Source organism: Scatophagus argus, chromosome 18 (assembly GCF_020382885.2).
Source record: "Scatophagus argus isolate fScaArg1 chromosome 18, fScaArg1.pri, whole genome shotgun sequence".
NCBI lineage: Eukaryota > Metazoa > Chordata > Actinopteri > Scatophagidae > Scatophagus > Scatophagus argus.
This window is the reverse complement of record NC_058510.1, coordinates 21,486,734-21,500,919: the sequence shown is the minus strand read 5'-3', so window position 1 is coordinate 21,500,919 and position 14,186 is coordinate 21,486,734. Positions and strand designations below refer to the sequence as shown.

The 14,186-nt window shown below is 40.4% G+C and overlaps 1 long non-coding RNA gene across 1 annotated transcript; it reads left to right on the top strand.

Moving 5' to 3' along the window:
* The first annotated feature begins 6,931 nt into the window (after window positions 1–6,931).
* LOC124049215 lies at window positions 6,932–8,439 on the top strand. Its single transcript, XR_006841371.1, has 2 exons — window positions 6,932–7,453; window positions 8,018–8,439. It is a non-coding gene; the product is annotated as an uncharacterized LOC124049215 (long non-coding RNA).
* The last annotated feature ends 5,747 nt before the right edge of the window (window positions 8,440–14,186 follow it).

The window sequence follows — 14,186 nt, the reverse complement described above, 5'->3', positions numbered from 1 at the left end:
TGATGGGTGAGGTTGACAGTTAAAATTATTTCATGAAGTGCTGCAACACACGGGCTATGAAATAATTAAATAGAAAACAATAATTAATTAAATAGCGAAATAAATAAATATATGTATACATCTACATTAAATAAATTGGGATTCAATCATATATATACATTTAATGACAATTTTAATAATTTAATTACACTTTTAATAAATTAATGACACATTTAATTAATTATTTAAAGGTCTATTCAATTAATTATCCGTGGCACATTTCAGCCTCCATATAATACAGAGGTTCGCAAATCAATGCAAAATGTGCACAAACTTGAAAGGAAATGGTGTTCCTCCAAACTTACGGAATCTCGCTCAATCTGGCAAGATAGTCTTAGATTGTATAGGAACTGCCAGAGCAGCCTATTACTCGAAATTAATTGAGGATTAAAGATTAAAGATTAAAGTGACATATTTTGTCATTGGAGGGAACTCACTCCAACGAAATTTGTTCTCTGCATTTAACCCACCCAAGTGACGTGCACACACACACAGCAAACCCGGGGCAGTGGGCGACCGCGTGCAGCGCCCGGGGAGCAGTGGGGGTTAGGTACCTTGCTCAAGGGTACCTCAGCCATGGACACCGGGACGGGGAATCGAACCAGCGATCCACCGGTTACGGGTCCGACACCCTAACCACTGATCCACGACTGCCAATAACAATAATAATATAATAATATAATAGGATAACAAGCATAATCCCAGGATTCTCCTCAGCACTGTAGCCAGGCTAGTGCTATTGAGCCTTGTATCCCTGTAACCTTCAGCAGCAATGACTTTATAACTTTTTTTAATGACAAGATATTAAAGACCCCATCCCTACTAAGCTACTGGAAGTTTTACCCTTACTTATCACCTGTCTATTAGGCATGATCAATCTGTCCCTAATAACAGGTTATGTACCCCAGTCCTTTAAAACAGCTGTAGTCAAACCTCTCCTTAAAAAACACACATGACCCAGATGTTTTAAGCAACTATAGACTGATATCTAACTTTCCATTTCTCTTTCCAGATCCTTGAGAGAACAGTCACCAATCAGCTATTAGACTTCTAGCTGATTGAATAGACTCTTCATAATAATAACTTATTTGAGGATTTTCAATCTGGTGTTAGAGCTCATCATAGCACGGAGATAGCATTGGTCAAAGTCACAAATGACCTATTGGCATCAGACAAGGGACTTATCTCTGTCTTTGTACTGTTAGACCTTAGTGCTGCATTTGACACCAATGACCATTCCATCTTATTGCACAGATTGGAACACCTAATTGGCATTAAAGGAACTGCATTAAGCTTGTTTCCATCTTATTTATCACATCGATTTCAATTTGTTCATGCTAATGATACATCGTCCACACTCACAAAAGTTAGTCACAGAGTTCCCCAAGGTTCTGTCCTCAGACCAATAGTATTTACCCCCTTTTTTTCGATGCTCCCCATCGGTGATATTATTAGAAAACACTCCATACATTTTCATTGTAATGCAGATGATACACAATTATACTTGTCAATGATACCAGATGAAACAAATCAGCTAGTCAAACTTCAGGCATGTTTTAAAGATATAAAAACCTGGATGACTTACAATTTTTTTACTTCTAAATTCAGACAAAACCAAAGTTATTGTTCTGGGCCCTGAACACATTAGAAACAAATTATCCAGTGATCTAGCAATGCTAGATGGTTTAGCCATTCCCTGAAGCTCCACTGTAAGGAATACAGAAGTTATCTTTGACCAGGACATGTCCTTTAACTCATATATAACGAATATTTCAAAGACTGCATTCTTTCACCTCCGTAATATTGCAACAATTATGCACATTCTGAGTCAGAAAAATCAGCCCATGCATTCATTACTTCCAGGCTGGATTATCGTAACTCCCTTCTATCAGGTTGCCCCAATAAATCTATAAAGACTCTCCAGCTAATCCAGAACGCTGCTGCACAATTACTCACAAGAACCAGCATGAGAGATCATATATCTCCTGTGCTGGCCTTTCTACACTGGCTATCTGTAAAATTCAGGATAGAGTTTAAAATTCTTCTCCTCACATATAAAGCCCTGAATGGTCAGGCACCATAACATATCTTAAACAGTTGATAGTTCCCTATTATCCCACCAGAGCTTTACGTTCCCATAATGCAGGGCTACTTGTGGTTCCTAGAGTCCTCAAAACCAGAGCCTTTAGTTATCAAGCTCCTCTACTATGGAACCATCTTCCGGTTTCGGTCCGGGAGGCGGACACCCTCTCTATATTTAAGAGTAGACTAAAAACCTTCCTTTTTGATAACGCCTATAAAAAGGGCTGGCCTTGGCTGGCCCCTAGTTATGCTGCTATAGGCTTAGTATTACTGCTGCTATGCATCTGTGCTCGTGTGCTCCTTCTCTCACGCCCCACCCCCTCTCCCTCTCCCTCTTCGTCTGTCTCTCTCTGTCTCTCAACCCAACCGGTCAAGGCAGATGGCCGCCCATCTTTAGCCAGGGTCTGCTCCAAGGTTTCTGCCTTCTAAAAAGCAATTTTTCCTTGCCACTGTCGCCAAGTGCTTGCTCAAGAAGAAATGTTGGGTTCTATATATGATAATTTAATTAACAAGTTTGGTCTAGGCCTGGTCTAATTGGAAAATTTCATGAGATAATTTTTGTTGTGAATTGGTGCTATATAAATAAACTGAACTGAACTGAATTGAATTGGAGAGGGTGAGCAGCTTTATATATCTGGGGGTCCACATCAGCTAGGACCTCACCTGGACACTCAACACCGCACAGCTTGTGAAGAAAGCTCAGCAGCGGCTGTACTTCCTGAGGTGGCTGAGGAAGTTTGGCATGTCACCGAAGATCTTCAGCAACTTCGACAGCTGCGCTGTTGAATCCATCCTGGCCAGCTGCATCACCTTGTGGTGATCCTGTACCTCCCTCGGGCTGGAGGTATTCAGTAACTACAATAATTGCACATGTACCATGCTGTTTACTTCCTGTTTTTGCACAATCACTCATTCTGCTGAATTTTGCACAACAGCTGATGTAGTACACATGTACATTCATGTATATGGCTTACTTTTACCTTACTTATTCATAGTTTATATTTTATGTTTACTTTATATTTTATGTTTACTTTTACTGTTTACTATTCTTCAAATTGCACATTTTGTTAAATTATTCTATTCTTTTAGTATTCACTAACTTTTAACGGCATTCAGTGTGGACAGCAAGTAAGATTTTCATTGTACAGGGAAACCTGTTTCCTTACTGCGCATATGACAATAAACGCTTTGAATTTTTTAATCTTTGAATCCATGAAAATACCCATTCTTGCCTGTATATTTTTCTAGTCATTGTATATATTTCCGGTCATCTCATTCTGGTCATCACATTCTGTATATATCTCACCTTAATTGTATATATTTTTCAAGGCACAACTTTTTTTAATTTTTTTACTTTTTTTATTTATTGTTATGTGGCGCTGTTACACCAGGTCAAATTCCTGTGTACATTGTACATTTGGCGAATAAAGAGATTCTGATTCTGATTCACATGTTTTTAAGAACAACTGCCTTTGGCAGACATGGGTGAATATTCAAAGTGATTACATGGTGCATGGACCACAGTAATCATTTCCACAATATATCATGATTCAAAAAAGATTGTTTTTGTGTGCCAGTGTAATAAATTTTGTATTCATTCATCCAGCCACCTGGCACTGACCCTCACTTGAGAGTTATTCATATTTGAACATTCAGAACAATTTACCTGCATTTACATTCAGGTACGACAAGTATCTCCCTCCATACTTTTGGCTCGAATACAGTTTTTGGGTGAGTGATCATTGCTACAATGTGTCCTCTTCTGCAAGAAAAAATGAAATAAGCATCACAGATAATGTTAACGTGATAACATCCAACAGTCATTCATGATGAGAATGCTAAAACCTAAAAACTGATATGTACAGCTTATACTTACAGTTCACGTGTTAACATCAGTAGCATCTGGCAAACTGACATCAGCCGGTTAGCTAACATTAGTGTCAACAGAGAGCCAACACTTCTCATTTTTTCAAGTGAAAATTAACCAGGTGCTCCTTCACAAAATAAGCAAATACTCAAATCAAATAAGTGCGATTATGTTATATTGCTCTGTTTTAATACCTTAATTCAGGACATGTGACTACAAGAGACTGCTTCCTGTGATTCTGACACATTCCTCTTCCTCCTCCTACAATATGGAAGCCCAAATACGATGACACATTAACAATAGCACAATCAAAAACTCATAATTATGACTTTGTATCTCATAATTATGACTTACTATGTAACACAATTTCTTTTTTTTCAAACGTTAGGGTTTTGGAGTTCATAAAAGCACAAAAATAGCACTGGTCAAAGTTACAAATGACCTTCTAATTGGATCAGACAAGGGAATTGTCTCTGTATTCTTGTCTGGTCTCATCTCATCTTCCTCCACTTATCCGAATCTGGGTCTTGGGGGCAGCAGCCTCAGCAGGGAAGCCCAGACTGTCCTCTCCCCAGCCACTTCCACCAGCCACTTCTGCCAGCTTGTCCAGGGGATACCAAGGTGTTTCCAGGCCAGATGAGAGATATAATCCTTCCATTGTCCCTGGGTGTACCCCAATACTATTCACCTTTTCACCCTGTTCGTGCCTCTGGGGATTAACATTATTAGGATTAGAAACAATGTTCACTAGAGCACCTAAAATTGTAAATTTTCATTTTAATAGATTTGCATAAAAAAATTTAACATCTAATGGGTAAGTTAACCATTTTTCATCTGTTAGTCAATGTTCATGTTGTTATATTCGTCATGATCCCCTCTAAATGTGGTTTGAATGTAAATGATGGCAGACAAAATATCTAGTCCTTGAATTTCCCTCGGGATCAATAAAGTATCTATTTATTCTATTTAGTCTTTGCTCTATGCAAAACACCGGAACCTGTCTCCCATGAATTGGCTATCATCCTTGGGAGCCTGGTATTATGTCCTCACCTGCTCACTTGCGGATCAGCAATAGAGCCATAAACCCTGTGGTGGCTGTTTTGATGGTCTGTCTATTATCTTCATTTTATAAATAGTGAATATCCAGGTTTCTTTTCAGCAAAGGTTTCTTTTCTTTACCACATTATCTCAATCCTCAATTAATCAACTTCTAATACTCCAAATGCCCCATTCCTCATATTTATTCCATACATGCCTCACAGTTTATTATTTTTTTTTTATTCTCTTCATTACATGCGGTCAACAGAGACTCCACATTATATCTCAAAACACATTCACATTTAGAGGAGACCAAGCTTTTGCTAGCATGGTCACTAAAATAGAATCTGGTCATATTTTGATAGAACAGCTGATTCAGTAATTGGTTTAAGTTTCATTTGAAGGCTCATGTTTGTAACTTTATTAATGTTATTTATTTGTTATTTTTTAAAATCCCTCTTTATATGTCATAATGTTTGAAAGGTATCTTTATAAGTCAAGTCAAGTCAACTTTATTTGTATAGCCCATTTTTACAAGCAGTTTGTCTCAAAGGGCTTAACATAACATCAGCAACATCCTCTGCCCTTCGACCCTCACATCGACTAAGGAAAAACTCCCAGAAAAACCTTTAACAGGAAAAAATGGAAGAAACCTCAGGGTGAGCAACAGAGGAGGGATCCCTCACCCAGGACGGGCAGACGTGCAATGGATGTTGTACAGGCAGGAAATCAATTAACAACATGAGGAATGACATTACTGAAAAGATAAGCAAAACAAAATCTCAACTGTTTAGTTTCACTTTTTGCTACCACCTCAATATGATTTTAACATTTCACAAGTTATAAGAAAATTATAATAATGAAAATTATAATGAACTGCTGTAACATTCATGTATTCTTTTTTTATGTGATGTTGAGAATCACTATCATATCAGTTCGATTTCGGCCCGTAGGGAGAACCACCCCGCCCATAGTCGGTACATAGAGGAATGACAGGCAGATGTCAACAATACACATTGGGTTGGTCATAGAGCCGGCTACAGTTCAACTTGAAGATCTGGATGGAGAGATACCTGCAGAAAGATACAGAGAGAGAGAGAGAGAGAGAGAGGGAGGGAGGGAGAGACACAAGACTACGAGGAGCACTGGACACACAGTTAGTGACATAAAATAATGAACTGCATGTTAATCTGACGAGGGGAGAGGATAGAAGAGGAGAAGGAGGAGGGGAAACTGCTTGGTGGATCATGTTTGTGTCCCCCGGCAGCATAGGCCTATAGCAGCATAGCTATGATAGAGATTTAAAGATTAACAGTTAGTCAGACCTATTCTACCTGTGGCTATATATCATGAGGTGGGTGAAACTATGCCTACCAGCCCTACACACTTTATTTGGTGCTAACTATATGCTTTACTAAACAGAAAGGTTTTAAGTTTAGTCTTAAAAGTGGAGGTGGTGTCTGCCTGTCGAACCCAGATTGGCAACTGGTTCCACAGCAGGGGTGCCTGATAGCTAAAGGCTCGTCCTCCCGTTCTACTTTTATAAATTCTGGGAACTGTAAGTAAACCTGCACTCTGTGATCTGAGTGATCTATTGGGAGTATATGGGACTATTAGATCCTGCAGGTATGATGGGGCTAGTCCATTTAGGGCCTTATATGTAAGTAGGAGAATTTTAAAGTCAAATATATTATCAACATTATATGTTTCTTACTATGCAATCACTTATCAGAATCTGTTTTACGCTAATTAATAAGTACATTGTAAACATCTGTTTTTGATCAGTGTTAAAGTTGACCCTCAATTTAAAATAATACGGACTATTAATAATTTCAGCTTGTTGAACATGGTAGGCACCATGGATGATTATGGGATGATTAAGACATTTGTATGAATATAACCTAGATGTAACCCAGGTTAAAATTCTGCATTAAAAACAGTAAACTATTAGTTCATTGTTGCTGAAAACTGGGATGGTTGCTAAAGAAAAGTGAAAATTCAAATTAAAAGGTAATTCATGAATGGTGAGATTTGTATTAAAAAATAATTCATGAAGTGTGTTAATGTTTAAGACAATTATTTAAAATTGATGTTTGTCTTAAAAGCAACTGAACTGCGAAGAGAAAATGATAAATAAATAGGAAGTTTATTTTGAAGGAGAAAGATTGGAGATGTGCCGTCAGCCAATCTGGAAACAGCTTCGTTTTTGCTTTTCGCGGAGCGGAGTTGACGTCCTCTTGAGCTGCGGAGAGAGAGAGAGCGATCCTCGTGTTGAGCACGATACCTACCCCGTGAAGCTAATGAAATAAACGCTGGAAGAGACCAATTAAAATTAAACTAAAAACTCACTGATAACCCGTGTGGAGCCTGGACCTGTGAGAGTGCCGTCGAAGAGACTTGACGTCCCTCACAAAGGAAAAAGCATCGGTGAGCATCGGTTACCATGCTAAGCGCTAGTCGCTAACGCTAATCCACATGTAACTCCGCTAGCGTTGGGGCTGGTGGCGAAGTGCTGGCTGAGATGCTATTTTTGAAGCTGCAGACTTAATTGAGTGCTGTGTAATATGTCAGTTTGCATAATTGCTACACGCATAATTGTAAAATGTGTTGATTTAACACCTTTATTCATGCATTTTAAGCACATTAATTTTTGAGTTACATGTGAATGTTGTATTTTCTCTTGAATATTTTGCACTTGAAGAAATGGTCCATTTGCGATTTAAACATATCACATGGCAGAAGGTACGCAAAATGTACTAGTGTCTATTATAATTTTGTATTCAAATTGCTACGAGAATGAGATATTTTGGTACTAAATTGAAGAGATTTTTCAAAGATTATCTTTGATATTCTGAGGATTTTTAAGTTGTTTTTGATATTGTAATGTCATATTACAATTCATTGAATGGATTTAACATGATTTACATTCTTTAATTCATGATTGGAAGCTAAAAACAAACTAAAAGACTATTCTGACCTCACTCACTGTAGGTCAGGTTTTTTTGTTGGACCCCTTTGAGCCTTTGATCTACCTGGATGTTGGAGCTTCGGATCGAGATGTTGATGGCGAGCTACAGCCCAGAGAGGAACTAAAGATACGGCGCCTACAGAGGATTGAGAGCCCGAAATTCAGCACTACATTACACACACACGCCTTCAGCGGTGCGGTAGGACAGACTCTCTCCACTTTCTCGGTGGACTGATCAGAACTAAAACTGAAACTGATTCAAAGTGACTGAAAGCAAGGGAAATTGGAAATTGTGAACTCTAATATAACTCTAAATCACAGCTGTGAGTCTTCTTTATACTTTATTTTGGTTTTTACTTACCCGGGTAAGAATTGTAATATTGTGTGTACTCAATCTGTTTTATCCTTCCCACATTGTAATAAATAGGGAAGCGCTATACGTTTCTTAATGAGAATACTGAGTTGTGTCGTTCCTGTGTTATCGTTTGGTCAACCTTAGGCTCCATAGTCGAACTTAGAACTTCTGAAGTCATTGGCTATTGTACTCTACTACCTCTCTTCATACCTAATTATTTAATTACTGTTCTCTTTTCTTCTTGAGAAGGGTTACATAGAGCTCCTGTGCCCAATATCTGCGACCCCCCTAAGATATAACACTTCCCAAACCCAATTTTGGTATGAGGAAAAGAGGGGTGCCAGAAAAGACTTCATGTTGGTCACTGGTATTGTTAGCCTCAGACTAATCAGTTCATCCTGTTTGTTTAACCTGAAAAACATTCTCACAATGAGGAAGATCACATTTAGAATTCAATACGGAAGAACCAGTGCTCTTCAGGATTTGACCTTTATGCTTTGTCTAGTGCACTGATGCATGATACAGGTAGTGGTGACAGTGATGGGGAAATTTTTAAAAAGGAAAAATGCAAACTTCAAAGTGGGCCCGGGACAAAACTCTGACCCAGATGAGGGCCTTGGCATGAGTGGTGACCAAGAGAATGCAAAGACAGTGAGCTCAGAGCAATTCAGGGAAAGCTATCTTTCGTTCGGGTTTACTTTCATTGGGGATACCATGGCACAGACTCCGATGTGCTTGGTGTGTGGCAAATATCCAACAGTGCCATCATGCCAAGCAAGCTTAAATGCCATGTCCAAAAGAAACATGCCTATGAGAAAACATGAAGAAACAGGCAACTTTTATTAGAAAAACCACAAAGGTGAATGAGAGAGCCCTCAAAGCTAGCCACCTAGTTGCTGAATTCGTAGCTAAATCAAAAAAGTCCCACACTGTGGCAGAGTCATTAATAATCCCTGCCTGCAAAGCCATTGTAAAGGTGATACTCTGCCCTGATGATGTTAAAAAAATAGTTAAAGTCCCTCAGATATTTTCCACAACATATCTGTGTGAGCTGAGCTTTTCAAGCCTGACTGCTATAAAAACTAAAAACAGAGAGAGAGAGACTGAGAGCTGTTGAAGAAGAGCTTCCTGTGTGTCTTTCTTCAGTTCCTGCCAGGATATTGGCTTTGTGTTCATCTAAACAGGCTCAGGTTTCACATTGAGTGAGGATAAATAAATACTATGACTATATTGTCATTGTTTTGCATCTGTATTAGGCTGCAGAATGTCATTTTTTTGGTCGGCAGTGTGCCGAAATTTAGGGTAGAGTCTGCTCAGTGACACTGAGATAGGCACAAACATTTTAAACAAAAATAAATGTAAGTGAAAGATCTGGGCTCTGACTCAACAGGCTGAAAGACAGACCTTGTGGCATTGATTGTCTAGCAGTGTGTCTGCCTAGCTGCCCGCTTCTCTGAGTCTCAGGGGTGATTTGTCAACTAAAGGACCATTAATCACTGAATGGGAGGATGGAGGAGTTGCTGTTTAGAGGCAGAACATGACCATCCATCCATCTAAGACCCAAACACCACACAGCAGACTCTGGGCAGCAAGTTCAAAGCCAAGGTGGAGATCCATCCCTCAGGCTGATACAAAGCAGAACAACGATCAAAGCCCTTTGCAGCTATGAACCATAAACCTTGCCACCCAACCCTATTGGACCAGTGGACAAATCTCAGGTCGTCTGATAAGAAAAGATAAACCTTTATTAGTTCCGCCTTGGGGAAAAAGCAAAGGACAGCAAATGAAGATACTAACAGGAGTATACGTACTCAAAATTAAAAGAATACGCTATACACAAAACACACAATACAATACAATACAATACACAATACAATACAGTACTGCACAATTATTCACATTATTGGCCATAAGAAGTTATTATTATTGCACTTACGAGGTGGGGGATTATTGCACAATGAATTATTGAAGTTCAGTTTGTGGTGGAGTGCATGGGGTCTGCCAGGAGCAGTTCTGATTGTATAGTCTCACAGCAGCAGGAAGGAAGAACCTGCGGTAACTCTCCTTCACGCACTTGGTGTGAAGCAGCCTGCAACTGAAGGAGCTGCCCAATGCTGTCAGAGTCTCATACAGGGGGTGGGAGTTGTTCTCCATCAGAGAGGATAGCTTGATTATCATCCTTCTCTCTCCCACCATCTATACTGGGTCGAGGTTGCACTCCAAAGGACCCGAGTCTCCTCAGCAAGACCAGTCTACTATGGCCCTTCCTATGCAGAGCCATGGAGTTGTCTCCCCAGTACAGTATGCGGTTCAAGTCAAGTCAAGTCAAGTCAACTTTATTTGTATAGCTCATTTTTACAAGCAGTTTGTCTCAAAGGGCTTAACATAACATCAGCAACATCCTCTGCCCTTCGATCCTCACATCGACTAAGGAAAAACTCCCAGAAAAACCCTTAACAGGAAAAAATGGAAGAAACCTCAGGGTGAGCAACAGAGGAGGGATCCCTCACCCAGGACGGGCAGACGTGCAATGGATGTTGTACAGGCAGGAAAGCAATTAACAACATGAGAAATGACATTACTAAAAAGATAAGTAAAACAAAATCTCAACTGTTTAGTTTCACTTTTTCACCTCAATATGATTTTAACATTTCACAAGTTATAAGAAAATTATAGTAATGAAAATTATAATGAACTGCTGTAACATTCATGTATTCTTTTTTTTATGTGCTGTTGAAAATCACTATCCTATCGATTTCGGCCCGTAGGGAGAACCACCCCGCCGATAGTCAGTACACAGAGGAATGACAGGCAGATGTCAACAATACACATTGGGTTGGTCATAGAGCCGGCTACAGTTCAACTTGAAGATCTGGATGGAGAGATACCTGCAGAAAGATACAGAGAGAGAGAGAGAGAAAGGGAGGGAGAGACACAAGACTACGAGGAGCACTGGACACACAGTTAGTGACATAAAATAATGAACTGCATGTTAATCCGATGAGGGGAGAGGATAGAAGAGGAGAAGGAGGAGAGGAAACTGCTTGGTGGATCATGTTTGTGTCCCCCGGCAGCATAGGCCTATAGCAGCTTAGCTATGATAGAGATTTAAAGATTAACAGTTAGTCAGACCTATTCTACCTGTGGCTATATATCATGAGGTGAGTGTAACTATGCCTACCAGCCCTACACACTTTATTTGGTGCTAACTATATGCTTTACTAAACAGAAAGGTTTTAAGTTTAGTCTTAAAAGTGGAGGTGGTGTCTGCTTGTCGAACCCAGATTGGCAACTGGTTCCACAGCAGGGGTACCTGATAGCTAAAGGCTCGTCCTCCCATTCTACTTTTATGAATTCTGGGAACTGCAAGTAAACCTGCACTCTGTGATCTGAGTGATCTATTGGGAATATATGGGACTATTCGATCCTGTAGGTATGATGGGGCTAGTCCATTTAGGGCCTTATATGTAAGTAGGAGAATTTTTAAGTCTATTCTGAATTTTACCGGAAGCCAGTGAAGAGAAGCTAAGATGGGGGAGATATGATCCCTTTTACTGATTCCTGTTAAAACTCTAGCTGCTGCATTCTGGATCAGCTGCAGGTTATTAATAGAGTAATTTGGACATCCTGACAATAGTGAGTTGCAGTAGTCCAGCCTAGAAGTAACAAAAGCATGAACAAGTTTTTCAGCATCACTCTGAGAGAGGACACTCCTAATCTTAGCAATATTACGGAGGTGAAAGAAGGCGGTCTTAGAGGTCTGTTTAATGTGATGAATAAATGACACGTCGTGATCGAAGATAACGCCGAGGTTCCTCGCAGTCGTACTGGAGGCCAAAGTAATGCTGTCCAGAGAAAGAATATTATCAGCTATTCTATTTCTAAGGTGTTTGGGGCCTAGAACAATGATCTCAGTTTTGTCTGAGTTTAATAATAAAAAATTGGAGGTCATCCAGTCCTTTATGTCCTTAAGACATGCCTGGAGTCTGGCTAACGGTGTTCTTTAAAAACAAGGACCCCAAAGCAGAGACTACTCACTGGTGAGAGGGAACAAAGGTTCTTTTAATAAACTCCACAAACTAAATACAGAAAACTAAGCAGGCTGTGGAAGCAAGGCGCTGGCTGACTGAAAGATAACCTCTATAGGAGAATCCAGGTAACCTCTGATGAGCCGCATGCATGGGTAGAGCGAGCAATAATCTGGCAGCAAGCAGGAGTGGAGGCCAGGCTTAAGTAGAGGTGAGAATGAGCTGATACAACTCAGGTGTGTCTAAGCTGCCAACAGGAGGAGTCAGCCACACCCCCTGCCACCACAGACTCTGCCAAAGGAACAGAAAATGGAAAGGTAAACAGAGAGCACAAAGAGAAAAGCACAACAGAAAACACACAACGCCAAACCATAACAAACGGCTCTGTTTCTTCAGGCTTCAAGGATAAGTACAGCTGAGTGTCATCAGCATAACAACGAAAGTTTATGCCATGTTTCTGAATAATATTTCCTGGAGGGAGCATGTATAAGGTGAACAGGATCGGCCCAAGCACTGAACCTTGTGGAACACCAAGGCTAACCCTTATATATGAAGAGGAAACATTAACTTGAGCAAAGTGAAATCTATCTGTTAAATATGATTTGAACCAGCGTAGCGCAGTCCCTGTGATCCTAGTCTCATGTTCTAATCTGTGTAATAAAATGCTGTGATCTACAGTGTCGAAAGCAGCACTGAGATCTAGCAAAACAAGTATGGAGACAAGCCCGCGGTCTGATGCCATGAGGAGGTCATTTGTGACTTTAACCAGTGCTGTTTCTGTGCTGTGATGGGCTCTGAAACCAGACTGAAACATTTCAAAGAGACTGTTCCTGTGTAGGTGATCAATCAACTGATTTGCAACCACTCTTTCAAATATTTTAGATAAGAACGGGAGGTTGGATATCGGCCTATAGTTTGCTAAGATGTCTGGGTCAAGTGAAGGTTTTTTAAGTAAAAGTCTAATGACAGCGGTTTTAAATGCCTGTGGTACATAACCTGTTGTTAAGGATAAGTTGATCTGATCTAAGAAGGAAACGCCAATCAAGGAAAAGATGTCCTTGAGGAGCTTAGTTGGGATGGGGTCTAAGAGACATGTAGTTGGGTTAGATTTGTTAATGCTGGAGGTCAGCTCGGGGCGGTCTATGGGCAGGAACCTGTCCAGAGATGGAGTAGGATTAAAAGAGATTTCTAGAGATGGCACTATATCGACTATTCTGGGAAGATCTTTATTGATTTTTTCTCTAATGTTATTGATTTTATTGGTGAAGAAACTCATGAAGTCTTCAGCAGAAGTGAGGAGGACCCTCCAGAGGATAAACCCACACAAAGCTGCAGGTCCCGATAATATCCCGGGGCGGGTGCTGAAGGGCTGTGCACATCAGCTCACAGAGGTACTGACGGACATCTTCAACACCTCTCTCCAACAAGCGACAGTCCCCACCTGTCTGAAGACTGCTACAATCATCCCCATTCCCAAGACCTCCACAGTGACGAGCCTGAATGACTATCGGCCAGTAGCCCTCACTCCGATAGTCATGAAGTGCTTTGAGAGACTGGTCATGGCCCGCATCAGAGACTGCATCGACGTCACTGTGGATCCACACCAATATAGGAAGAACCGATCCACAGAGGATGCCGTATCTTCTGTGGTCCACACAACTCTCACCCACCTAGAGAATAAAGACTCCTATGTCCGCCTTCTCTTTGCGGATTTCACATCTGCCTTTAACACGATCATTCCGCAGACACTGATCCACAAGCTTAGTGCTCTCGGTTTGAGCTCCACCCTCTGCAATTGGGTCCTGGACT